Source organism: Leptonychotes weddellii, chromosome X (assembly GCF_054177405.1).
Source record: "Leptonychotes weddellii isolate Sample4059 chromosome X, ASM5417740v2, whole genome shotgun sequence".
NCBI classification, from domain to species: Eukaryota; Metazoa; Chordata; class Mammalia; order Carnivora; family Phocidae; genus Leptonychotes; species Leptonychotes weddellii.
In genome coordinates, this window is record NC_138385.1 from 75806298 (window position 1) to 75834080 (window position 27783).

Genomic DNA, 27783 nt, shown 5'->3' on the forward strand with positions numbered 1-27783 from the left:
GTTTTCACATCTCGCTAAGATACAGCCCACATTCAAACCTGAGGCCTGAAACCACCAGTGGTCCATCATGGAGAAGACTGCTCTGGAAGAATTGTGCAAGGCCACAGAGAGGCCACCTTCTAAGCTATACCCCTCCCCCGCCAAAAAAAAAAAAAAAGCATCCTTGCCACATGTCATCCCAAAGAGGCCTGGCCTGGTCTTTTCAGAGCCCACTGGGTTGGGGCACTGTCACCAAAAGCAGGTATAACTGATTCAGGCTGCTGTGCTCCCCGAGGGCATGAGCTTCCTTGCTTTCTGGAGCATTAGCCACACCGTGAAACCACTGGGTGGGGTGTGGGGGGGGCACAATTTCCTCTTTAAAATGCACAATGGGTTTCAGAGGCTGGAAGAGGGACTGGGGGGACTCCTCCCTTAGCTGACTCTCAGAGCAGGGCTGGCCAAGGTCAGGCTTTGAAGTCGGAAAGATCATCACCTTCCATTCCAGCCACCCATCCCTTGCGTTTCTCGTCCCAGAGCCCAGCGTCCTTTGGTCTCCAGCCTGGGCGTGCTCCCTCTCTCTGCCCCAGACTTTCCTTACTTCCACCTCTTAGAAGGTCGCCAATTCAAACTTCCTAGGTGTCCTTGACAAGAAGATAAAAGAACCCAGTCTTCACATATTTGGGGGTGGCAGGTGGAGGCACACCCCATGAATCTTGGCATTTCCCACGGGGCCTCCCAAGTGATGGACTCTGATGCAGGGATCCGCAGGGGAGGCCTCAAGCTCCAGAGGAGTCTCCAGGATCAAAATAAAGCCAGAGCATGTCAGATCTGCTCCAGAAGGAGACCCTCCATCAAGAAAAGGGAAATTGAACCAAGAAATTGAAACTCTGCCCATATGGGTTGCATCTTCCCCTTGACATCTCTCACCCGCGGACCCCCAGTCACTGATTAACTAGGCACGAAGAACCTGAGATACACACCAAATACACTAGGGTCTCGGGCGTATCTGACCACAGCTGGGACACATTCCCTGCTCCCTGGACCCTACAGCCTGGGCCTGCCATACCCCCAGTCTGGGCCACCTCTGATGTCATCTCCCCAAATGGTGCCAGTTTGAGAGTATCTGCTTCCCTCGGCTCCAGGCTTTGGGGTTTCAAATTATCACAACCTAAAGCTATTATTTAAAAATTCATCTTATTTATTTGTTGTGTCACCTGTTTAAATGTTATATGTCCCATAGGGCAGTCACTGACAGTCTTGTTCGATGTTAAAGCACGAGCCCTAGCCCAGTGGTTGGACTATCTTAAACTGGATGTATGTGTGGATAGGTGAGTGGGTAGATAGATGCAAGGATGGATGGATGGATGGGTGGGTGGGTAGGTAAATGGATGGGTGGATGGGAAAATGGATTCATGGAAGGGTGGATGATGAATGGATGGAAAGATGGAGGGAGGGATGGAAAGAAAGATGGACAGAGATGGACGGAAGGATGGATGGATGGATGGATGGATGGATGAGTAGATGGTTGGATGGATAGATGGACAGATGGATGGATGAGTGGGTGGTTGGGTGGATAGATGGGTGGGTGGACTGGCTTTCACATGTTATCAAGGTACTTCTCCTGTAGATATCATAACACCCAGACCAACAGTCCTCAAGCCTTTAGTTCTTGGGACCTCTTTTTTATTTATCATTGAGGACTTCAACAAGCTTTCGTAGATGAAAAGAAATGTTGATAGATATCGATCACATCAACATTTCCCATATTAGAAATGAAAACTGAGAAGTTTAAACTATTTATTAATTTATATAAAAATAGTAATAATGACCTTATTATGGGTGGTAAGCAGCCTCTACGCTGGTGCCAAATACCGCCCCCCCCTACACCCCCCCTGCCCCCAGCCCTTCTGTCCTCCATACCCTGGAGCAATCTCCTCCCCTTGAATGTGATCGCTTCCAAGATCAGATAATAAAAAGACTGTGGCTTCTGTCTTGGATACTCCCTCTCCCTCTGTTTGGGGGAAGCCAGCTGCCATGTCATGGGGCAGCCCTGTGGAGAGGCCCCCTGGCAAGGAACTGAGGCCTGCCAACAGTCCCACCAGCAAGTTTGAAGCTGGAACCCTCCCCTCCCTGGGTGAGCTTTGAACTGCCCGCAGCGCGGGACCACAGCCCCATTGCAGCCCTCACAAAAGATCCTGAATCAGAGCCCCCCAGCGGAGCTAGCTGCTCCCCAATTCCAGGCCTGCAGAAACCGAAGAGATAATAAACGTTTGTTGTTTTCAGCCACTAAGTTTTGGGGTAATTTGTTTTATGACAAGAGGTAACTGATACACACGTGAACATCAATAGCACCATTGAAGGAAAAAACAACTCTCTTCTGAAACAGAAGAAAATTTACAGAGAAAAGTGGCATCATTTCACATTTGTGCAAGCCTCTTTAGTATCTGGCTTAATAGAAGACAGCTGCTTTCTCATAGCTGCCTCGGCATTTACTCTGTTGTGATACGTTGTTCTGGTTGCAATAGAGGAAGAAAATCCAGCCCCTTGGAGTTTGGCAGTTAGAAATGACTGTCTGAAAGGGTCTCAGGAGCTGCCGGGATCCTCGGAACACACTTTGGGAACTGCTGACCTAGGCCATCATGGATTCAAAGGATTCTAACTCTAGGGCCCGCACCCCCAACCTTGGTTTCCTGTTTAGGACACGCGCCAGTCTCCCCGGGTGCTGGGGTGACCACGGTAATTGATACCACCCAGGCAGTTCTGTCACCTGCCAGAAAGGATAAGGCTGTCCTCTGAGGCCTAACAGCAGAAGACACTGATGAACAAATGCCTTTGACTGTGTCATGCCCATGATGTCACAGAGAAGGGAAAGGACATCCCACCTCGGAGAGCTGAACTTAAGGCTGAGGCATCTGGGGCAGGGGACAGCGGAGGGGCTAGTTCTACCCAGTGAGGGCTTCTGGAGACTGGTTTGCTGGGTTCTCAGGGATTTCCCCCTCTCCGCTCCCTGGCCCAGCTCCCCCCCCCGTTTAAGGCCTGTTTTCAGCGGGAGCCGATCTAATTTTCACTGCCTAGTTGGTCAGAGAAATGCACGCAGCTGTAGCAAAGAATAAAAATAGCCTCCTCCGTGACCAGCTTCTTCCCACTTCCCTTTCTCTCTCTCCATGCGCGCCTCTCTCTCTCTGTCCCCACCTTCTGTGGAGGCAGGAAGGTCCCTGGAGGGTGTGAGCATCCCTGACATATGCCAGGCGCCCGAGTTTCCTTCCCAAGGCACGTGTTCCTGGTTCTATTTTGCCGTGGCCCCTGCAGGCTGGCCCAGGCTTCCCCGGGGACAGGGCGCACGGTCAGATGCGTCCGTGCACCTCGCTGGGCAGCCTTGCTCTCCCGCAAGCAAGGGCAACAGACGTGGGCGCACGGCGCGTCCGCCAGCGGCGATCTGATCTGGGGTGCCCAGCCTCGCCCACAGCCAGCCAAAGGCCTGCCCATGAGCCTTCTGGCTCTTCTGGCACCTTAGAGGTTAACCGAGGAACCTCAAGCTGGAAAGAAAACCGCCCCGGTGCTATGCGCGGAGGCTCCAGGCGGTGTCCCCAGCGGCCCGGGCTTCCTCCGCGCGGGGCGACTGCGCCGGCCGGGAGGCGGCCTCCGCCGAAGATGGAATCCGAAAGTGGGCATCGGGCTTTCTAGCCGAGAGGCGGGAGCAGAGACTCAAACCGGCAGCAGCTCAACTCTGCAACTCGAAGGGCTCGCCCGCCCTAAACCGTCTACACCCCACGCCACTGGCGAGAGTCAGGGCTACGGCCCAGACATGCCCAGCCTCTCTTCCCCGAGCCTGCAGGACCGAAAGGGGACAGAGGACAGGCCCCCCCTCTCTCATCTCGGGCGGCTTGTGGGGCTGCAAGCCCGTTGGCCTCTCTGTGCTGCCGTTGGGAAGCAGAGCAAACCACTCCGGCGAAGCCCAGCGAACTTGTCCAAACCACACAAAAGTTCAAACCGCACAAACGTTGGCTGCCCGGGGCTTGGAGCGCAGGGCTGGCTTTATCTGTCCCCCGAGGGCTTCGCCCTGCCTTGCAGTTGATTAGGACTCCTGAAAACCACTGAAAGAGTTTATCTCGCCCACTCAGCCTCAAGTCCCCTGATGGGCTGGAGTGGGGCCTGGATTGTCCTGGCGGCCAACCCCAGCCCAGCTTCCACCCAGCCCCGTAGCCACCAGGGCCACCTGCCTGGCCCCGGCCGCTGCGGACGCTCCCCGTTTTGTGGCAGGAAATAGGATGAGGGGGAGTGAGGGGTTTGGATCTCTGAGGGGGAAAAGCAATCTCTTCACTGAACAGAGTAAGGGGCTCTACAAGACCCCCCTTTACTTTTGTGCCCTTTTCCCTCGTTCCGTCTCCCTCTCCTCCCTCAGGACCCAGCGCCCTTATGCTGGGGTTGCCCCGTCTCCCCAACCTCAGCCTTTGGGCCCCCTGTATTTTGAACTTCTTCCCAAGCAACCCCGAAGAATTTACATTCTGTCAGTTCTTTTCTCTGGAAACTCTTACACTAATGGGGCCAAGGCCACGGCCATGAGAATGTCATTCAGCACAGAAAGGGAGATCCTTCAAACCTGATGGGAGGTGAGGGGACGGTTCTGTAAATACAAAAGGTTGAACTGGGAAGGGGTAAGGAATTAAAGTGGGCTTTCACGCAAACCAGTGGAGTTGATCAGGGAGCCCAGGCGCCTACCTGTAGGGGTGAATCCCGGGGTAGCTTACCTTGTGGGCTCACACCAGAAAGCCCGCCACCTTTCCCAGCTGCCCTTGGGGCCAGTCACTGTTCTAACAGGGGACAGAGAGGCAGGGTACCCCCTGAATACATAGGAGAACGCTTGCAGCCTCCAAAAGCAGGCCATCCACCCAAATTACCAGAATTCTTTCAGGCTGGCTTCTGCCCCAGCCGCTCTAGGTAAAAGAACCCACTGGGAGAATATAAACTTCCAGTGGCTGGTCACAAGGCTGCCTATCCCATCTAGCCTCCCCTGACAAAAGGGATACCCTTCCCTGAAAAACAGCTAACATACCTAACAGGCTTTTCAGTTTACAAAACATGTACCCTCCACCAACTCATCTCATTCCAACCACTGTGTGAGCAATGGGGTGTTACCTCTGCAGCAGTTAGGATTCAGTTGCCGGAAACAGAAAGCCTCTCCAGCTATTTTAAGCAAGAAGAGATTTAATACAGGAAATTAGATGCTTACCAAATCACCCGCAGGGCCAAAGGAGCGGGCTCTAGCCTCCCATAACACCACTGAGCTGTGCCACCAAGATTGTTGCCGTTCCTGCCGCTGCAGTCCGGAGGGTGGGGAGGGAGGGCGCCACCCCCAGAGATGATCCTGGGCTCAGGAGGCCACTGTCACTGCCACAGCCTCTCTCAGTACCCGCAAAGCCGGTGACCAACAAACACTAGAATGCTGTCCCCCCCCCCCCCCACACACACACCACGCAACACACCACGCAACACACCACGCAACCCACAGTGTCTCCAGCACCAACGGCCAGAGTAGCAAGCAAGTAGTCTCTGCCTCGCTGCTGCCTTCCTAACCTTACACAAGTGAATCTAATTGGTGATATATTTTTTAAAGATTTATTTTTTTATTTGGGGGGGAGGGGCAGAGCGAGAGAATCTCAAGCAGATTCTGCATTGAGCGCGGAGCCCGAGGCGGGGCTCCATCTCACGACCCTGAGATCACGACCTGAGCCAAAACCAGGAGTTGGACGTTCAACCAACCGTGCCACCCAGGCACCCCAGTGAAATTTAATTCTTATCCTCAGCTCCAGCTGCAGAGGTGTTTGGGAAGTGCGGTCTTTAGCCTCCCGGTCTCTGCAGGACATGAAGGCATCACGGGACCAGGCTGGAATGGAGGCTGGGTGTCTACCACCTCATCTCCATTCTGCCGATAGGGAAGTAAGGTTAAGGAACAGGGACAAGGTCTCATGGCCGTTAACCCCCATCTCTGTTACATGGAACCGATGGCCCCCTTCCGTTTGGGGCTTTGGCAGTCCTGGGGCATCTCTCGGCCGGAGAGCCCAGACGACAGCAGAAGCTACCGCGTACCTTCTCTATGCTCAAGGGCTGGACAGTGGGCAGTGAATCAGAGCAGAGGCCCCAAGATAGAGAACAGCTTATCTAAGGTTGACAGGCAGAGGGGACTCAGGATCAAACCAGGGTTCCCGACCACAGGTGGTGTAACATGCTCCTGTCCTTAAACACAAACACACACACACACACACACACACACACTCTTCCATCACCATCTGGAGGATGGGAAGATAAGAGAGAAACTCAGGCTGTCCCTGGAGGCATGCAATTCCCTACATTTTTCCAGGTGAGGTAGGGACATGGCTGGCCTGTGTCCAGTCCCCACAACCATGTTCGAGAAATTCTCCATCCTCCTAGTTGCCTCTCCCCAGAGAAGCTAAAAATGCCAGGGAGTCACTTTCCCAGCCGCTGTTGCGCTTAGCGCTGGCTCCTGACTTAAACTCAACCAATCAGGGCGCCTGGGTGGCTCAGTTGGTTAAGCGACTGCCTTCGGCTCAGGTCATGATCCTGGAGTCCCGGGATCGAGTCCCGCATCGGGATCCCTGCTCAGCGGGGAGTCTGCTTCTCCCTCTGACCCTCCTCCCTCTCATGCTCTCTGTCTCTCATTCTCTCTCTCTCAAATAAAAAAAAAAAAAAAACTCAACCAATCAGATGCCCCCGTCAAAGACTCGGAAGCAGGAGCCGGTGATGCAGGGAGGCAGGGAGCCCTGAGGTCCATTCTGGTGGAGGGTGGCAGTCACCATGGCGATGACATTCCATTTCTGGGATGGCAGGGACCATATCCACGTCCACAGGTGGCAGCGTAAGCTGGGGCGTCCTGGACTTGGCAGTGGGGTTGTCCCTGGATTGGCTTGACCTTGGCCATGGTCCTGACCGCCACGCAGTCTCCTTTGTTTGGCCTGCTTTCCAAACCCAGTTCTCCAGCCCTCCTGATTATTTTGTGAACTCCCCAAGTTCCTTTTGATAAAGTCCTTTTCTGCTTAAATAAACCAGAATTACTTCCTGTTGCTCAGAGCCAAGAGCCTGGGCTCAGTTGCCAGATTTTGCCCGGCTTCCCTCAGCGAGACCACACAGGACACCACCAATGCCTAGATACCTCGTGTATCCCACCCAGTCCGCTCCCTGGGAGCTCCAGCTCCCAAGACCTCGGCATGTTGCCCTTACATCAGGAGAACTGGCCCGGTCCGACGGAGGGTCCCGTATCCATCCCCGGCAGCTGCATGATGACATTCCTGAGCTTCATTTCAGACCCTCTCCCGTCAAAGGCTTACTATTGACCGTGACCTTTCCTTGGGCACAAGTCAGAGGCCTCCCACACACCCCACACACACATACCTCCCCAAGGTCACCGATTCAGCATCCAGAGAACATTTTCTCTTTTTTTTCCAGAGGCTTTGCTTTTTGTGAGCCTTTGCTCTGAGATGAGGCAGAACAGCTGTGCGCCCCACTCAGAATCCAAAAATGCAGGCTGGGGCGCAGGGGCTCCTGCGAGAGTACTGGCCGGAGGTGAGAGCCCAGGTTCAAGGCCTTGGCTTTGCCACCGGTTCATGATAGGGCATTGAACAGATGGCTTACCCCTTTGGGGCCTTAAGAAGAGGGGAGGGGGAGAGTCCAACCATAGGAAAGCAGAGTGATGCTCACTGCCAACACCAGACCGGACTGTGAGCTGGGCAGGACTGAGAGAAGGACGTTCCCTACCTAAGGTTCGGGGTGGAGGGCTCAGAGCAGTGGCGGGATTGACCGGGGCCTCACTCCGTCAGAAACAGGCGGGAACAGGAAGGGGCTGGGTTCCCACAGTCATCATGGTGGGGCCAGCTCACAGCAGCCTCTGGCTAAATGGCGACAGAGGTCAGGAGAGGGAGCCTATCCCAGGCGACAGCCCAGCCGGTGAGCAGTCTGCTAGTCTGCCAGGATTACGACAACAAGCTGTAAACTTGGGCTTATCTCCGAGATACTGTCTTTGTTCCCATGATCATTGTTTTGCTAGTAGGAGTCCTTCTGAACTGGGTGTGCCCCGAGGCCGGCAGAGCGAGAATGCGGTGCACCGCTCGCCTGGTTGGGACTCTGGAGGAAGCAGGAGAAGCTTTCTGTCGGCAGCGTGGAAGAGAGGCAGACGGGGACCGGCATATAAAGAGTGCTTTTCTCCCCTCTGTCCGGTGAACAGGAGAGGTTGAAGATCATTATGCGGTGCCGGCAGCAGGGGTGGGCAGGAAACAAGACAGGAAATCAGGCCACCATCATCAGACTACGATGGGAGCCCGCAAAAACTGGCCTATGGTAGAGCCAGCTCCAGCCACGCCTGGAAGGAGGAGCGTGGATTTTAGAGTCAGACAGCCCTGGGTTCAGATCCCAGCTATGCCATTCAACTGACGTGGGATTTTATTTTATTTTATTTTTTTAAAATATTTTATTTATTTATTTGAGGGAGAGAGAGAGAGTGAGCACGAGCAGGGGGAGGGGCAGAGGGAGAAGCAGACTCCCCACCGAGCAGGGAGCCCAATGCGGGGCTCAATCCCTGGACCCTGGGATCATGACCCGAGCCAAAGGCAGACGCTCAACGACTGAGCCACCCAGGCGCCCCTGACGTGGGATTCTGGGCAAGCCTTTTTTGGTAGACTGTTACGTGGGCAGCCCCCAATGAGCCGTGTTTCCAGTATGTGTGCCCTGATGGAGTCCCCTCCCGTGTTGGCTCTGGGTTTGGCCATGTGACTTTCTTGGGCCAACAGGACATTAACACGCGTGATGGAAAGCAGAGGCTGAGCACCTACCTGCAGGCTGAGGTCTGTCTGTCCTCTTGGGATGCTCTCTCCAGGAATCCAGCTGCCATGCTTGGGGAAGCCCCAGCTAGCCTCGTAAAAAGGTCATGACGTAAAGGACCAGCCAACAGCCAGCACCAAGACCCCAGGCACATGAGATGCCCTGTTTGACCTTTCAGCCCAGTCTAGCTGCCAACTGATTATATCCACGTGAGAGACCTCAGCCGACACCACCTGGAGTCCAAGAACCACCCAGTTAATCCACAGAATCATGAGAAATTATCCTTCATTCATTATCACGCAGCGTTGTTTGAAGCCACTAAGTAATAAATAACTGAAACAACATTTAACATTCCTGAGCCCCAGCTGCCTCCTCCATAAAATGGGGTGATAACATCTGTTGCCAAAAGTTATGAGGAGTACATTTAAGACACAGTGAGATCATTTGCTGAGCACCTGCTGTAGTTCAGGTACCATGGTAGACACCTTGTATACGGAATTGGAAGCATCTCAACTGCAGAGTACCTCCGGGCAGTAGGTACTGTTTGGCTCACTTTACTGGCAAGGAGCCTGAACTCAGAGGGGTTCACTAACTTGCCCATCGTGGTGCATCTAAGGTCAGAGCTGGGACCCTACCCCAGGTCCCTCTTCTAACCACGATGGCCCAGCAGGGCCTCCTCCAGGGAAGCGCCAAACCTTCCTGTATTTCAAGAACTCTCTTTGTCAGGTGATTGGAGGAGGGAGGCAGGGCGCATGCTCACCAGGCTGGCCTCAAGCAAGCTCATGTCTCCTTGAGGGCAAGTTAGCATGGCTTCCTTTGGTGGCCAGTCCTGTGCTCTCAGCACTGCTTCTGGGAGCCCTGGGTTACAAGGGGTGACAGAGTTCAGAGCAAATCCATTTTCACTTCTAGGAAAGCAGCTAATGGGGGTCAGCAGCTCCACAGTCACAGGCAAAAGGCGGCTTGTTTCTCAAGAGGCATGAAGTGCCTGGGCCACGGGTGCCCTGCCCCCACCACTGGCGTGCCTCAAGAAGCCTATAAGCCAGCCCATTTGTCCCCCCGTGAGTCCCCTAGACACACACACACACTAAACCATGGGGGAGGGGGCGGCTGTGGGGACCTGGCCCACAATGGGGTGGGGAGTGGGCCAGAGGCTGCTGCTGGCCCAGGCTGACACCCTCCCTACCCTCCCAAGAACTGGTGAGTGACATTGAAGAGGGTGGTGGAGGAATCTCCCCTTGTCCTCACCCAAGCTGAGAACGACCCTCTCAACCCCAGAGGTCCAGGAGCAACCATGTCCTGGGTGGGCTAGGGAACCCCCCCCAGCTGAAAAAAACCCACAACCTCCCCATTTCCTTGATTCCACCCATCTTACTCAGAAAGCCTTTGCCTTCACAGCCTCCCTTTCAGAAGTGCTCACCCATGGCTCGGTCAGTTAAGCATCCGACTCTTGACTGCGGCTCAGGTCATGATCTTAGGGTGGTGAGATCGAACCTGAGTTGGACTCCACGTTGGATGTGGAGCCTGCTTAAGATTCTCTCTCTCCTCTCCCTCTGCCCCTCATCCCTGTCCCCACCCGGCTCACGTGCAGGAGCACACACACGTGCGTGCGCGCGCACACACACACACACACACTCTCAAATAAATTTTTAAAAATGGAAGTGCTCATCCATGATACAATGTGTGTAAAGAGCAGGTCTGAAAGCATATTGCTAGAGTGATCTCAACTTTGCTTAAAAATTACATATATTTGGGGCGCCTGGGTGGCTCAGTCGTTAAGCGTCTGCCTTCGGCTCAGGTCATGATCCCAGGGTCCTGGGATCGAGTCCCACATCGGGCTCCCTGCTCGGCGGGAAGCCTGCTTCTCCCTCTCCCACTCCCCCTGCTCGTGTTCGCTCTCTCGCTGTGTCTCTCTCCGTCAAATAAATAAAATCTTTTGAAAAAAATTACATATATTTAAAAATGTATATATATGAAAATGAGTGGCAAGAACCATCTGAAAATGTTACCAATGATTGTCTCAAGCGAGTAAGATAACGTTTTTTTCTTCTTTATATCTTTCCGCATCTTCGACTTCACTACAAAAGGCATGATTGCTTTTAGCATCAGAAAATAAACTGTTGTTTGTGCTGCTTTTCATGAATGTGAGTGGCCTAGAAAAGTCACACCTTAAAACTCTTCCCATCCGGCACCTTCATTATTGGTTCACGCCTGGATTATTAGCTGGTGTCTCAGAACATTCTAGTGTTCAAGTAGGGGAGTGGGGTGGGGGAGGTAAGGGGGTGGGGGGGGAAGGCGGGGAGAGCCACACCAACTCCTAAGGCAAAAGGGGCAGGGCCACTGAGGCAAAGCAGAAGGGGGAGGGGTCAGTGAGCCTGTAGCCTGCATGTCCTAACCATAGAGACCTGAGTCCAACGGCAGTGCAAGGCTGGGCTGGAGAAGTTGCCGGAATGGAGGGCAGGGTGGCCTGGGGCTGGGAGGACAGGAATCCCGGGGCTGGAAGTAGAATTCTGAGGCTCGGTTCATGCATGCCACCTGGGTCACCTTGGACCCCGTCACTGAGAGTAACAGCCCTATCTTGCCGGCTGAGTGTGGATTACAAGGAGGTGAGGGGCGGCATATACAGTGCTCAGCCCAGAGCCTAACACACACCAGGCACTCCCTAAATGCAGCTATGACTATTAGGAATAAATGCACGCCCACCAGCATCCACTCTCTGGGTGAGCTCAGCATCTCAGTCATCCGGTGCCAGAAAAGGAATAAGCTACGCAATACACTCAGCCAGTGATCCCCTGTCCTGTCCCTTGTCGGGTCCTGCTGTCCGTGCGGCCAGAGACATTTTTTTCTACCCCCAGCGCGGTTTTTAGATGTGCTCTGTTCCCGTACAGCAAGGCTCGTCGCTCATTAGCACGGGTGGGAACGGTGCGGATGATACCACCAAAGGCCATCAAAGTAGCCCAGATGATTGGGGAATGTTTGTTGTGCTCCCCACCAACTCTGCCTGGAGCAATGCCAGTACCCCCAGCCACAGTGGGAGCCAAGTGGGGCAAGGGAGGGTCTGGGGAAAGCAGCCGCAATTGGGAAAGACAAAGTCCTCTACCATAGGGGAGTGGGGCTCGAGATGAGTTCCTCCACCCTCCTGCATCTCCAAGCTTGCAGTGCCCAGCGGCTCACGCCCTGCTCTGACTTGCACACCTCATCCCAGGAAGGGCTTTCCAAGTAAGTCATTTACATGTTAGCGTGAATTTCAGTGCTTTCAGTGGCCTCTCGTCCCTTGAAATCCCACTATATACGAAGGTCTTTGGCCTTAACTGAGAAAATGAGGAGTTCTAATTTTGATGTTTTAACCATCCTGGGCCCAGCCACCCACATCCCCAAGGTCAGGACCTCCTCTTCTCTCTGAGTCCAGTAATGTGTGTATTTGCCTTTATTTCTCTCATTAAGGAGACTTGAATAAAAGCACGAAAGGCTTCTCTCTGTATCCTTAAGAGAAGGATTTAGAGAGTAAAAAAAAAAGTGTTACACTGGTTAAAAGGTAAAAAAGAGAACTCGGAAGTCATAAGGGAAAAGACAGACAGGTGTGACAAGACAAACCTCCTTTGCAGTGGAATACAGCAACGACCTGAGATTGCAAACCGGTGTCCCCCAGATCCACCCCAGCTCCAACATGCGTTGTTTCTTTTAGTGCTTACAATTTTTTGAATGAATTGCCCGCACTTTAAAATCTGTTTTGGGACACCTGGGTGGCTCAGTCGTTAAACGTCTGCCTTTGGCTCAGGTCATGATCCCAGGGTCCTGGGATCGAGTCCCGCGTCGGGCTCCTTGCTCAGGGGGGAGCCTGCTTCTCCCTCTGCCTGCCGCTCCCCCTGCTTGTGTTCCCTCTCTCTCTCTGACAAATAAACAAATGAAATCTTTAAAAAATAATAAAAAAATATCGGAAGCTTTTCCCTAAAAATCTATATTTCCAGCATCTTCTGAGGAATCAGAAGATCTGGCACCCTGGTTCCCACCAGGCAATGCTTGGCCGGAGCCCAGCAGAGGGGGGCGCACTTCCCGGGCCGCCGCAGCCTCGCTTAGGTGCACAGCAGACCTCGCCCCAGCAGGCCCCTGAGATGTGCCGTAAATGCAAGGAAAAGACAAAAGATGCTCTTGGAGAACAGGTCTGCAACACACCCAACAAAAAGTTAATATCCATTATATACAAATAAGAACCAGACAAAGAGTTCAAGAGGGGGAAATGGAGCAAAGTATAAACCGCTAATTCATAGAAAAAAGAATGCAAGTGGAAAATAAACCTGAAAGATACGCAATCCACTGGTGGTTAGGACAATGCAAAGGAAAACGAGAAGATACTTTTTTCAAGAGCCATCAAGTTGGCAAAAAATCAAACCACTTCCTAGCATCACCGTTGGTGAGGATGTGGGGGAAGAATGTGGGTGCGGTGTTGGTGTGCATGTAAAGGGTGCAACATTTTTGGAGGGCGATTTGCAGTTCCAGTTATTATTTTAAATACATACACCTTTAAAGAAATATAGGGAAACCTTTTATGGAAATAGAGCACGCATATAGAAAAAGCCACAGATCATAAGTGTGTGGCTCAGACACGGAACATGTCCATGTAATATTTTGCCTAGATCAAGGAAGAGAGAATTATCAGTGCCCAGAAGCCCCGTGCTCTCTCCTACTCAGTAAATTCCCCAGGTAGCCACTATCCTGACCGCTAGCAGGATCTTCCTGTTGTTGAACATTCCATGAATGGAATTATATAGTATATATTCTTTTGTGTCTGGCTCCTTTCACCAAGTATTATATTTTTAAGCTTCATCTATATTGCCCCGTGAAGCAGAACATTCATTTTGGTTGCTGTATGAATTCCATGGCACGACCAGACCATGCTTGATTGTTCTGTTGTAGTGCCGAAGAACATTTGGGTGGTTTCCAGTTTGGAGCTATTGTAAATAGTACTGTTATGAACATTCTTGTATGTCACTTTGGATGCACCTAGAAACACATTGCTGTCTGGTATCTCCCTCTTGACAACACTTTCCATCTGGAATCTATCTTACAGAAACCCCAGAGAGAATAAGCTTGAATGTCCAAGGGTATTTATTGTAACACTAAAAAATGGTGGGGTCAAGGGGCGCCTGGGTGGCTCAGTCGTGAAGCGTCCAACTCTTGGTTTCGGCTCAGGTCATGATCTCAGGGTCGTGGGATCGAGCTCTGAGTCAGGCTCCACGCTCAATGAAGAGTCTGCTTGAGAATCTCTCCCTCGCCCTCTGCCCCTCCCCCACTCTCTCCCTCTCCTTCTCTCCCTCTCTCTCTCTCTAAAATAAATGAATAGGGGCACCTGGGTGGCTCAGTCGGTTAAGCATCTGCCTTCCGCTCAGGTCATGATCCTGGGGTCCTGGGATCGAGTCCTGCTTCGGGCTCCCTGCTCCGCGGGAAGCCTGCTCTCCCTCTTCCACTCTCCCTGCTTGTGCTCTCTCTCTTTCTCTCTCTCAAAATAAATAAATAAAATCTTTAAAAAAAATAAATGAATAAATAAAATCTTTTAAAAAATAGTGGGGACAACCTCTGTGTTTACTAATAATGATATGGTTAAAAAAATATTATCTAGGGGCACCTGGGTGGCTCAGTTGGTTAACTGTCTAACTCTCGATCTCAGCTCAGGTCTTGATCTTGGGGTTGTGAGTTCAAGGCCTGCATTGCGCTCCACACTGGGTGTGGAGCCTACTTAAATATATATATATGTATATATATGTATGTATATATAATCGAATGCTTAATCCTGACTTGGAATAGTATGCAGCCGGTAAAAAAGGAGAATGAGATACGTGGATTCTGATATGTAAGTTTGCCCACATACAGTCAAGTGGAAAAAAAAAGCATCCTGCAAAAATATAGATAAATAGATATAAAAATATAGAGAGAGAGATATTGTGTGATACCACTTTTTAAACAAACAAAAGGTAAAACAGAGCTTTGTATGTGGAGATTTGTGGGCATTAAATGTCTAAAAAGACTTTTCATATATGAGCTAGGGAAGGGAGTACAATGGGGTGGGGAGGATGAGATTTGACATATACTCTACATATCTCAAATGTACCTACTTTTCTCCATCTTCATTGCCACTGTCCTATACTAAGCCACCATGACCTTTGGTATTGAAAACACAACGGTCCTTTTTTTTCCCCTGAAGATTTATTTATTTTTTTGAAGATTTTTATTTATTTGACAGAGAGAGAGACAGTGAGAGAGCAAACACAAGCAGGGGGAGAGGGAGAGGGAGAAGCAGGCTTCCCGCCAAAAGGGGAGCCCGACTCAGGGCTCGATCCCAGGACCCCGAGATCATGACCTGAGCCGAAGGCAGACGCTTAACCGACTGAGCCACCCAGGCGCCCCACACACAACGGTCCTCTTACCAGTTCACCTGTCAAGTCATCTCTGCCACCGTGAGGAAGGTGGGGACTCAGGAGACCACCCGTGGAAGTGTTGGCCTCAAGAGTACGCTACTGTGGCAGCAATCCAGGCGTCAGTAGGCCACGGTAAGACTGTGCATGGCACTGCCCACGATATTGCCTATCAAGTGAAAAAAGTGTCTTGCGAAAAGGTAGGCAGAGTATAGTCTGATTTTTTAAAATAATTTTTTTTAGAGAGGGAGAGAGCGGGGAGGAGCAGAGGGAGAGGGAGGAGAGAATCTTAAGTGGGCTCCACGCCCAGCACGGCATCTGACATGGGGCTCGATCTCACGACCCTGAGATCATGACCTGAGCTGAAATCAAGAGTCGGACACCTAACCGACTGAACCACCCAGGTGCCCCTTAAAATAAAAATTTTAAAGTTAAACCAATGCTTGACAAGTGAACATATATAGGTGCATTAAAATCTTTGGAAACCATGGCTAGCACACTCTCTCTCGTTATCCACAAAGCAGGTTACAGGCAGGTGGTCCCCTAAGAAGAGCTCCACCAAGGAGTCCTAGTGACCAGCCATGCGTCCACGCCGGCGGGGCTTGAACCGCAGCTGATCTGGGTCCTGGCAGAACACGAAAAGATGGAGGTCTGTGGAGAATGGCTCTGGTGGCCGTCTTCCATTCGCCTCCCGTCCCACAGCCTGGGGGGCTTAAACAACCGAAATGTGATACCTCCCAGTTCCAGAGCTAGATGCCCCAGGTCAAGGGGCCAGCCAGGTTGGTTCCTTCCAAGCGCTGTGAGGGGGCATCTGTTCCAGGCCTCCCTCCTTGGTTTGTAGATGGCCGTCTTCCTCCCGTGGTATGTTCATGTCCTCTTCCCTCTGTGTGTGGTGGTGGTGTCCTAATCTCCTCTTCTTACAAGGACACCGGTCAGATCAGATGAGGGCCCACCCATAAGATTGTTCAATGTAATCTGCTCTTTACAGGCTCTGCGTCCAAATATAGTCACATTCTGAGGGACTGGAGGTTAGGGCCCCAACATACAAATTGCGGAAGGGGGGGTACCTAATTCAGCCAGAACTCCTCCTTTTCTCCCCTGGGAGGCTTGCAGGAGAAATTCCTGGGTTCTGATGAGGTATGAGACCTTCCTACGCCCTGCCACAGGACAGGGCCACGGACCGCAAAAACCGCCTCGCTGTGTACTGCCAGCCTGGAATGAGACTGTGCAGGCCCATTTATTTCAGTGGCATCCTTTCTGGTGTGGGACGACACCCCAGGGAGCCGGCACTTTCGGCTGATCCTCCTTTCACTGTTTTTATAAGTAAGAAGTGTCCAAATCTAAAACTGGTTCACTACATGTTTACCAGCCAAATTAGCCCAGCCTTGGCCTTGGCTTTCCTGGAAAGTCTTCACGTGTGCTTGACAAAAGACACTGGAATGTGTTGAGAAAACAGAAACACAAATCTTGCTAACAGAGGTGGGAGAAAGGGGACATGAGGGATGGCTCCCAATTCTGTGCTCCTCTCCTCCCCCGCATCCAGCACCCAGCCTTTAGGTCCCCTGAATTTTAACTCGTTTGATGTTTACAAAATAGGGGCGCCCGGCTGGCTCAAGTCAGAGGAGCACGTGAAGCTTGATCTCAGGGTTGTGTGTTTGAGCTCCACATTGGGTATAGAGATTCCTAAAAAATAAATAAACTTGGGGCGCCTGGGTGGCTCAGTCATTAAGCGTCTGCCTTCGGCTCAGGTCAGGATCCCAGGGTCCTGGGATCGAGTCCCCCATCGGGCTCCCTGCTGGGCAGGAAGCCTGCTTCTCCCTCTCCTACTCCCCCTGCTTGTGTTCCCTCTCTCACCGTCTTTCTCTGTCAAATAAATAAAATCTTTAAAAATAAATAAATAAAAAACATTAAGACAAAATAAATGAATTAACAGAAGATAAAACACAATTCTATGTGTCTACCAGTGGGCATTTAAATATTTAGAAAACCGGGCGCCTGGGTGGCTCAGTCGGTTGAGCGACTGCCTTCGGCTCAGGTCATGATCCCGGGGTCCTGGGATCGAGTCCCACATCGGGCTCCCTGCTCTGCGGGGAGCCTGCTTCTCCCTCTCCCACTCCCCCTGCTTGTGTTCCCTCTCTCGCTGTGTCTCTGTCTGTCAAATAAATAAATAAAAAAAAAATCTTTAAAAAAAAAAATATTTAGAAAACCTTTTTACCTATGAAGTGATAGTACTAATAATCCTTGAGGAAGGAGGACGAGGTACATGGAAGGGATTTCAACATTTTATACATATATTAGACAACAGGCCCCAGAGAGCCAGTGAACTGCCAAAGGTGGGCAGGCTGGGCCTTTTGATGCCCAAAGCTGAGTCCACCCCCAGTGAGCATCCCATGCAGGAATCATGACTCTCCCCTGCTTCCCCACCAAATAAGTTTAGATAAAGAAATCAAAACCACAACAAGAGACCACTTCACATCCATTAGGATGACCATTATTAAAAAGAAATAAGCAAACCAACAGAAAATACAAAGTGTTGACAAGGATGGGGAGAAATCGGAACCCTGGCACCCCGCTGGTGGGAACATGAAATGGGGCAGCCATGCTGGAGAACAGCAAGTCAGTCACAAAAGGACAAATACTGCACGACCCCACTTAGATGAGGTCCCTAGAGCAGTCGCGTTAAGAGAGACGGAAAGTGGGATGGCAGTTGCCAGGGGCAGGGGCAACTGGGGAGAATGGGAAGTTAATATCTAAGGGGTACAGAGTTTCTGTTGGGGAAGATGAAAAAGTTCTGGAGATGGATGGTGGTGATGTACTTAATACCACTGCACTGTACACATAAAAACATTTAAGATGGGGCGCCCGGGTGGTGTAGTCGGTCAGGCGTCTGACTCTTGATTTCAGCTCAGGTCATGATCTCAGGGTCATGAGATTGAGCCCCACGTCGGGCTCCAAGCTCTGTGGGGAGCCTGCTTGAGATTCTCTCTCCCTCTCTCACTGCCCCTCCCCCCTAAAATAAATAAGTAAATTGTTTTAAAAAATGCTTATGATGGTCAACTTTATGTTATGAGTATTTTACTATATTAAAAAGCAGTATAGGGCGCCTGGGTGGCTCAGTTGGTTGAGCGACTGCCTTCGGCTCAGGTCATGATCCTGGAGTCCCGGAATCGAGTCCCGCATCAGGCTCCCTGCTCGGCAGGGAGTCTGCTTCTCCCTCTGACCCTCCTCCCTCTCGTGCTCTCTGTCTCTCATTCTCTCTCTCTCAAATAAATAAATAAATAAATAATCTTTCAAAAAAAAAAAAAAGCAGTATAGTGCTCACTTCGGCAGCGCACATGGTAACATCAGTCCGATACAGAGAAGATCAGTGTGGCCCATGCATAACAATGACATGCAAATTCAGGAAGCGGTCTATGCTTTTTTTTTTTTAATGCAGAAAAGATATGAAGACTGGAATAAAAATGTCCTAGTATCCTACAACCTATCTCGCCACAAAAAAAGTATTAAAAAAATGATCTCTTCTAAAGTAAACTTTATACTACACACACACACACACACACAAACACACACACACACACAGAGTTTAGCTAAAGATTTGAGAGGCTTTGCTGCCTGGAACTAGAACCTAATAAAGACACCAGCTCCCTGGCGCCAGTTGCTCACCTGTTTAGAGAGGGAATGAGCTCGTCCACTTTCGAGCTAATTGCCAGACGCCCCGTGTGGGCACAGTCTCCCACCAGAGAAATGGACACTGTGGGCACGCCATTTCCCTTTTCTCTCTTCTCTGTGCACAGCCTGTGAGAGAGGCACAGGGTCAAAAGCTGAGACACACGGAGCCTTCCTGAATCCTCTCTCTATCCTCTCTGTCTCGCCCTGCCCCTGTCCCACTGCACTTCCTCTGTAGAACCTTCTGGAACTCTTCCTGCGCCATAGCGGCAGCAGCAGTTACTCGTTCCATGTTGTGTCTTTCGGCCCGTCTGACTTACTGCTTAATTATTAGCTGACTTTGCATGGCTGTGTGTGTCTTATCTCCTCAGCTAGACTAGAAGTTCCTCGAAGGTAGACACTGACTCTTTGCCCCTTTTGGATCTCTTTAGTGCTTGCATCAACGTCTAGGGTATAGTAAGGGGCAGGAACATCCAGACAATGGAACACCATTCCGCGCTAAGAAGAAATGAGCTATCGAGCCATGAAAAGACATGGAGGAACCTTAAATGCATGTTACTAAGTGAAAGAAGCCAATCTGAAAAGGCTACAAACTGTGAGTCCAACTACATGACCGTTCTGGAAAAGACAAAACTCTGGAGACAGGAAAAAGATCGGTGGTTGCCAGGGGTTCAGGGGGCCCCAGAGAGAGAGGGAGGGACAAATAAATGGGACACAGAGGATGTTGAGGGCAGTGAAACTACTCTGTGTGACACTATAATGGTGGATATATGACATTATACACGTATCAAAACCCAGAGTAAAACACAAAGCGTGAACCCTAATGGAAACTATGGAGATTGATTAATAATAACATACCAATATTGAACCAGTCTTCTAATGGGGGGAAACTGGGGTATATGGGAACTCAGTGCTGTCTGTCCAATTTTCCCATAAACCACACCCACATCCTTCCTCGGTGATGAGGGAGCTGGAAAGGTTTATCCAGGCCTGACATTTTTTTTAATTGAGGTATAATTGACATATAACATTATATTAGTTTCAGGTGCTCAACATAAGGATTCGATCTTTGTATACACTGTGAAATGCTCACCGCAAAAAGTCTAGCTTCCCCCCCGCCACCATATAAAGTTACATAATACGCAATCCGATGTTGTTGACCATAGTTGCCATGCTGTATGTTACAACCCCATGACTTATTTATTTTATGGCTGGAAGTTTGTACCTCTTGACCCCCTTCTCCCATTTCACCCACCCCAACCCCCCTCCCCTTCTGCAACCACCAATCTGTTCTCCGCATCTGTGAGTTTTGTTTGCTCATTTGTTTTGTTTTTTAGATTCCACATATAAGTGAAATCATATGGCATTTGTCTTTCTCTGTCTGACTTATTTCACTTGGCATCCTACCCTCTGGGTCTGTGTTGTCGCAAATGGCAAGATCTCATTCTTTTTTATGACTGAGCTGTATTTCATTGTATATATACATACCATATCTTTTTTATCCATTCATCCGTCAATGAATTGGTTGCGTCCATATCTTGGCTATTGTAAATAATGAATATAAGGGTGCATATATCTTTTCAAATTAGTGTTCTCGTTTTCTTTGGATAAATACCTAGCAGTGGAATTACCGGATTGTTCTAGTTTTAGTTTGGTTTTTTTTTTTTTAAGATTTTATTTATTTATTTGACAGAGAAAGACACACAGCGAGAGAGGGAACACAAGCAGGGGGAGTGGGAGAGGGAGAAGCAGGCCTCCCGCCGAGCAGGGAGCCCGATGCGGGGCTCGATCCCAGGACCCCGGGATCATCACCTGAGCCGAAGGCAGACGCTTAACGACTGAGCCACCCAGGCGTCCCTAGTTTTAGTTTTTTGAGGAACCTCCATACTGTTTTCCACAGTGGCTGCACCAATTTGCATTCCCACCAAGAGTGCGTGAAAGTTCCCTTTTCTGCACGTCCTTGCCAATACTTGTTATTTCTTGTCTTTTTGATACTAGACGTTCTGACAGGTGTGAAATGATATCTCATTGTGGTTTTGATTTGCATTTCCCAATGATGAGCGATGTTGAGCACTTGTTCATATGTGTGTTGGCCATTTGTATGTCTTCTTTGGAAAAATATCTATTCAGGTCCTCTGCCCATTTTTTAATTGGACTGTTGGGTTTTTGCTCTTGAGTTGTATGAGTTCTTTGTATATTTTGGATATTAATACCTTATTGGATATATGATTTACGAATATTTTCTCCCATTTCGTAGGTTGCCTTTTTCTTTGATGGTGTGGAAGCTTTTCAGTTTGATGTAGTCCCACTGTGTTGCCCTTGGCACTGGAGTCAGATCCAGAAAATATCGCTGAGAGCCATGTCAAGGAGTTTACCGCCCGTGTATTCTTTCAGGAATTTTATGGTTTCCAATCTTATTTTCAAATCCTTAGTCCATTTTTTTTTTTAAAGATTTTATTCATTTATTTGAGAGAGAGAAAGTGAGAGAGAGCACAAGATGGGGAAGGGTCAGAGGGAGAAGCAGACTCCCTGCCGAGCAGGGAGCCCGATGCGGGACTCGATCCCGGGACTCCAGGATCATGACCTGAGCCGAAGGCAGTCGCTCAACCGACTGAGCCACCCAGGCACCCCCTTAGTCCATTTTTTGAGTTGACTTTTGTGTATGGTGTAACATAGCGGTCCAGTCTCATTCTTTTGCGTGTGGCTGTCCAGTTTTCCCAACACTATTTATTGAAGAGACTGTCCGTTCCCCATTGTATAGTCTTGCCTCCTTTGTCATAAATTAATTAACCATATGTGCATGGGTTTATTTCTGGGCTTTCCATTCTGTTCCATTGATCTATGTGTCCGTTTTTATGCCAGTACCACACTGTTTTGATTACTATGGCTCTGAAGTATAGTTTAAAATCAGGGTCCATAATGCCTCCAGTTTTGTCCTTCTTTCTCAGATTGCTTTGGCTATTCAGGGTCTTTTGTGGTGCCATACAAATTTTAAGATGGATTGTCCTATTTCTGTAAAAAATGCCACTAGAATTTTGATAGGGATTATGTTGAATCTATAGATTGCTTTGGGTACAGACCTGACATTTTTCAAAATGCAGTGAAACATAGTTGGGAGTAAATTAAAGTTTCTCCTCAAAGCCAAAGAAGAAAAACTGGAAGAGGAGCAAGCATCTATTTGTGAGCTAAAATTTACACAGAAAGTTGTGTTTCTTTACATGTTGCCCTAATTAGTGTATCATATTTTGTACTTAAATCACAAGTAATTTTCACAGAAAATCAAACAATCCTTAATTATATCTGAAGTCCCCTTTCAAGGTCTTCACCAGCCCTGACCTCCAAAGGGAAGGAACAGGCCACATATGATTTCATTCACAGAACTAAGAAAAGGAGTTAAAAACCAAATGTCCGGGGTGCCTGGCTTGGCTCAGTCAGGAGAGCCGGTGACTCTTGATCTCAGGGCTGTGAGTTAAAACCCCACCCTGAGCATGGAGCCTATTTAAAAAAAAAAAAAAAGGCCAACATTCCAGCAGTATTACTTGCTTACCCAGTGGTTTCTGGAGAGACCGTCTTCAGGCAAGTGCACTGCAGAAAGAAACACAAAAGCTCGGATGTCAATAGGTATTTGTCAAGAAAGTGTTCGGTCAACAGGGGGTGGGCAAGACAACCGTTCCTGGTGGCCTTTTCCTTCTATAACAGACCAGGGTAGGCCTACCTCGGTGGCCCGTGTGAATTTCCGCTGCCTTCCTGCCCCTCCAAACCCACAGTGCAACGCATACACAGGTTGCAAACTCCTCTGTATGTCCAAGTGTCCAGCTTTCTCTCTATTAAGCTCACTGCATCGGTAGCGAGCGGCACTAACTAACATTGTTTTGTAGGCATTCGGGGCTCCTGACCTCAGGGTGCAAATATGCAGGAAGGAGAGGCAAATCAGTGCCTCCAGTCGGTGGTCCTGGCGTTCGGTTTGGAGTGGGACCTTCCCACAGTCCCTGGCTCCCAGGTGACTGCGTTTCTCAGCTTCACACAGCCCCATGGCTCCCTCTCTCATTTATCATTCTTTCACTCCCATGCCAGCTTCTGATGAGAGGCTAGAAAACAGGCCCTGGGGGGGAGCTAATTACTTAAGTGGGGGACAGAGAGGACACACGATGGCTTGGTAACGGTCTCTGAGCATTGTGAGGGTTATTACCACAGGCCGTGGTGACCAGCAGTGTCTCAGGTCGGGTTCCCCGGAAGCAGAGCTCCAGACACAGATTCTTGTGCAAGTGAATTATTGAGGGAGGGCTCTCGGGAGAAAAAGGTAGAGACAGGAGGGAAGCAGTGGAGGGCAGGAGAAGAAGTGAAGCGAAGATGGAGATTTAGCCTCAGCCTGACTTCACCCTGGCTGAAGGGGGTGGGGATTACAGAGTCATTCTTCCCCATACATGACACAGGGGGCCAGGCCTTTATATCCCCCATGTCCGTTAGTCACTGACTGCGGGCCACCCCCACTGGGGGCACGGGGGCACATAAGCCCCAAGTCCTCAGCTCTGGGCAAGGCTGTCCTGCAGGCAGAGACCAGTTCTCAAGAGAACACTGAAATGGCGAGCCCCTCAGCTGGGGATGAGCACCATGGTCAGCGCGGGGAATCTAGCTGGACACCACATCATCCACAAACGACAGCGAGAGAGAAGTAGGATAGACGCCAGGAAAAGCCTCTTGAGGAGGCTGGACGCTCTGGAGCTCCTTGCAGCCACCCGTCACTAGAACCAATGGACAGAGAATGGCCTTCACCCAGCTGGATCTTTCTAGGACTAGACCCAAAAGGGTCTTTCTAGACCCAAAGCAGGATGTTAAGGCAGGTGCCTTCAGGTAAGACATTTTTGTTTTTAATAATTTTTTTTCAAAGATTTTATTCATTCATTCGAGAGAGAGCACGAGCAGGGGGAAGGGGCAGCGGGAGAGGGAGAAGCAGACTCCCGCATTTTATAGATAAGGAGACTGTGGCCAAGAGAGGCTAATTTGCCCAAGTGAACAGTTGGAAGTGGTAGAGGCAGGATTTGAACCCAGGTATCCTGACTCATGAGGGCTACACCACCGCTCTGCTGCCCCTGGTTGTCCCTCTAGCTGGGGTAGACGGGTGCTAGACAGCAGGAGACCAAGCTGGGTGCCATCAGATGAGCATGTTTATAAACCTCAGCATACATCAGAAGCAGCCGTGGTTGATCGCTACACCAGGGTCTACGACCTCATCCCGAATCGGGACCCGGGACTGAGAGACAGGTGACAATCTATACATTTAGCAAGCTCCCCAGGTGTTCTGACGTTGGCAGTCCAGAGGCAACTCTGAAACCTCACAATCATTCAGATGAAAGAGCAGGGCCAGGTTCAAGTCCTAGCTCTTGCACTTTCAACCTGGGTGACCTTGGAAAAGTTAATTAACCTCTCTTAGCCTCAATTTTTCTCAAATCTAAAATAAAAATAATAATAATGTTCCTCTTAAGATGTTGTGAAGTTTAAACTCTGAGCTACTGCACATATAGTGTAATTATATATATATATTTATATCTTACATATACAGCGCATATTAGATTATATATGTTACACAAAGGTCAGGCAGGCCAAACTATTGAGGGTGGTTATCTGTAGGGAGGGAAGTAAGGGGGTGGGGTAAAGCGGGTAGAGAATGGACTTGAAGAGGCTTTCACTTTTTCCTCTATGTATTACATTTTAATTTTTTTTTTTTTTTTTGAGAGAGAGACCACGAGCGGGAGGAGAGGGCGGGAGAGAGTCTCAAGCAGGCTCCGTGCCCAGTGTGGAGGCCAACTCCGGGCTCTGCCTCAGGACCCTGAGATCACCACCTGAGCCGAAATCAAGAGTTGGGCACTTAACCGACTAAGCCACCCATTTGCCCCACGTTTTAAGTTTTTACAGAGAGAAGATATCAAAGTACTGCAGATAGAAAATGTATTTCTTCCAAACCAAACAGGCCTAATAGTATCACCTAGATAAGGTGCCTGGCACGCAGTAGGTGCTCAATTAATGGGAGCTATTAGCATCATTGTCCTCATCCACAAACATTTGTTGAGTGTCTATTATGTGCGAGCCATCATATTCAGGCTCCATAGGGAGGCAGAGAAGTACAAAACAAAGTCCCTGCTCTCACATGCACAAAAAAACCCCAAACGCCCAATGGCAGTGTTTACTTTGGGTCCAGTGAGTGCTATAGAAAATAAAGCCTTTAAGAAGTTGAAATGAGAGAGAGATCATTTCCAGCTGGCCTCTTCAGGGGAGGTGGGGCTTGTGCGAGGCATTGAGGAAAAGGGAAGATTTCAATAGGCAGAGAAAGGGGGAAAGAACATTCCAAAGGCAGAAAAGAGCGTGGTTCAAAGGGCAAAGGGACGCAGTGGGCATGCGCAGAAGAGGCCGAGGGGACATTTGGCTTGGCTCCCCCGGGGTCTGCAGGAGACAACCAGGCCGGATCCGACGCCGGCAAGAGCCGGCCTCGCCTCCCTCAACTGCAATAACACAATCTCGAGCCCCAACCCTTCCGGTACCTGGAAGGGGGCCAAGAGCGACTTTCTTTACAATTCTTGACCCTTGCGGGCTGAGCCTAGACTGGGAAGCAAAGTGGCCACGGCGATTAAAAAAAAAAACCGGGGGAGGGGATCCTTTCCCTTACCCGCCGGGGCCCAGGTGTCCGCAGGGCCGACGCAGCGAGCTGTGGGTGCAGAACGGGGGGCCCCGCCGTAACGTGCCGTACGTGCATGCGCCTGCTGCTACGTGGGGCGTGGGGGGGCCGACGCGTGAGCGCGCACGTCGTAATGACAAGTGGTATTTCCTGTGATTGTGTGCTGTGATATACGGGGTTGAGTTATGAGGGCAGTGTGTGCTAACCACATTCCTGAAGGCTAATCTCTGTGAGCCACCAAGAAGGGGGCAGAGGGAAACGAGCGGCCGGCGACGGATCTACCCGCAGATCGCGGCCGCCCGCCGTGGGCAGCGCCGGGGCCTCCGGGGGAGGGGGGCGGCCTGGGGAGGTCGCGTGGCGCTGTTCGCACAGGGCGCCCAAGTGATCGGGAATAAAACCGGGGGCGCGGGGGGTTGCATCTAGATTCCAGGCAGCGCCAGGGTGGCCTCTTCATCCGCAAAGTGCCACACCGTGGCACCCCGACACCGTCCTCGATCTGCTGCCTGTGTGTATCTAGCCACGGCGTGTACGAAGAGACTAGGGATAAACACTTTTTTTAAAAAAGTTCAAGCTTGATTAGCTGAACACCACAAGGCCCTGGGAAATTGAATTTAAGAAAAATTTGGATAATTGGAACAGCATATAATATCGAGAATGTTAAATACACAAGTCGGCTGAGCACACAGAGTTTATGGCAAGCTCTGATTAAAATGAAGTTTCTGATAATCAAAGTTTTAATGGCAGAGGCTCATTTGAATTTCTTCTGTCTAGAAGGGAGATTAGATATCGTGTGCGCAGAATATCTTGTGATAGTTTCCAGTCTTCCCGATTCCAGTTGGGTCACATACATGCTTTGTATGTATGTATTTATTTCGTGAAAAGTACTCTATCCTCTGGTCGGCCCCCAACTAGCCCAAACAGGACTTGCCACAGATGTGTTTATCAGATTGCTCTGCAAATGCACGGAGAGGAAAAGTCTGCCTATCGTCTAAGTGATTTCAAAATCAAAGCCATCCCAGGCACACCAGAAGTCTAAAGCAGCCGAGAGATAGGCCGAGTTTATAAACTTCCATAATATGTTTATTGCAAGGATGGCAATTACCCAATATCCCTGCCCTCCTGGGTCTTAGATCAGAATATTTCCACAAAAAGAAATCTGTGTTCGACTGCATTTAGCCGGTCATAATTCCAGATGTCTGGAATATTCCAACACCAGGCGTGGGGCTGGGGAGGAAGAAAGGAAGGAAGCCGCTGATCATTGTTATAGCCTCGTTGTCGTCTGTGCTGGCTGCTGGCCCCTCCTCCTCCTCTCCCTAATGGCCAGGTGTCACAGGAGTATCGTTGTATTTGGGGGGGTGGGGATGGGGATGGCCGTCCCGAGCCACCAGCAGGCTTTTCTGTCCGGCTCTGGAAACCCGACACGTCACATCAGAGACGTAATGTCCTAATGAAATGACGGGAGTGTGCGTAATTTTCGCGCGAACGGAAAATGCTGACGTGGCAGAAAGGGCGCTTGTTCCTGCGGTTGCAGGAACACATGTGGGCCACATCGCTCGGGAATGAATCAGAGCGACAGTACAGGGCAGCCTGCTAAGAGAATTACCTCCTCGCGGGCTCCTATGGAGTGTTAAGGTTATTTACGGCGTGCGCACACGCCAGCCCATTTTGCCCTGCTCGTTGGAACACAAACTTGGGTGAGTTCAATCATTTGTCCCAGACTCCTTCCTGAGCCTCAATAAGAGAGGCAGGGTGGTTCTGCAGAATCGTCAGTAGGATTGAGTCTGCCCTTTCCTCTGGGGCTCTTCTGGCAAACATTAAACATCACAACACCCCATCAAGGGAAGGTGAGGTGCTCATTTCACAGGTGCCAAGACTGATACGAAGGTTTTGCCTCCATGACACCTTATGGCCAACGGTATAGATTTTTTTACCCCCAGCAAACAGATGTGGTGGCTTGGGTATGGCGTGGCTGAAGAGGTCAGAGTTTCTTCTGATCGCAATGGGGCTGGGGGTGGGGTCTTGAAGTCTGAAGCCTTTTTTTTTTTTTTTAAAGATTTTATTTATTTATTTGACAGAGAAAGACACAGCGAGAGAGGGAACACAAGCAGGGGGGAGTGGGAGAGGGAGAAGCAGGCTCCCCGCCGAGCAGGGAGCCCGATGCGGGACTCGATCCAGGGACTCCAGGATCATGACCTGAGCCGAAGGCAGTCGCTTAACCAACTGAGCCACCCA

At 50.2% G+C, this 27783-nt stretch overlaps 1 long non-coding RNA gene and 1 other non-coding gene across 2 annotated transcripts; one reads left to right on the top strand and one right to left on the bottom strand.

The window, feature by feature from the left end:
• Positions 1 to 17684: 17684 nt before the first annotated feature.
• On the bottom strand, positions 17685 to 25617 carry LOC115941030 (uncharacterized). Its single transcript, XR_014141500.1, has 4 exons — positions 25543 to 25617; positions 22429 to 22466; positions 18879 to 19010; positions 17685 to 18225 (listed from the first exon to the last, which is right to left on the bottom strand). It is a non-coding gene; the product is annotated as an uncharacterized LOC115941030 (long non-coding RNA).
• Positions 18530 to 18636, top strand: LOC115941032 (U6 spliceosomal RNA). Its single transcript, XR_004075756.1, has one exon. It is a non-coding gene; the product is annotated as a U6 spliceosomal RNA (small nuclear RNA).
• Positions 25618 to 27783: the final 2166 nt, after the last annotated feature.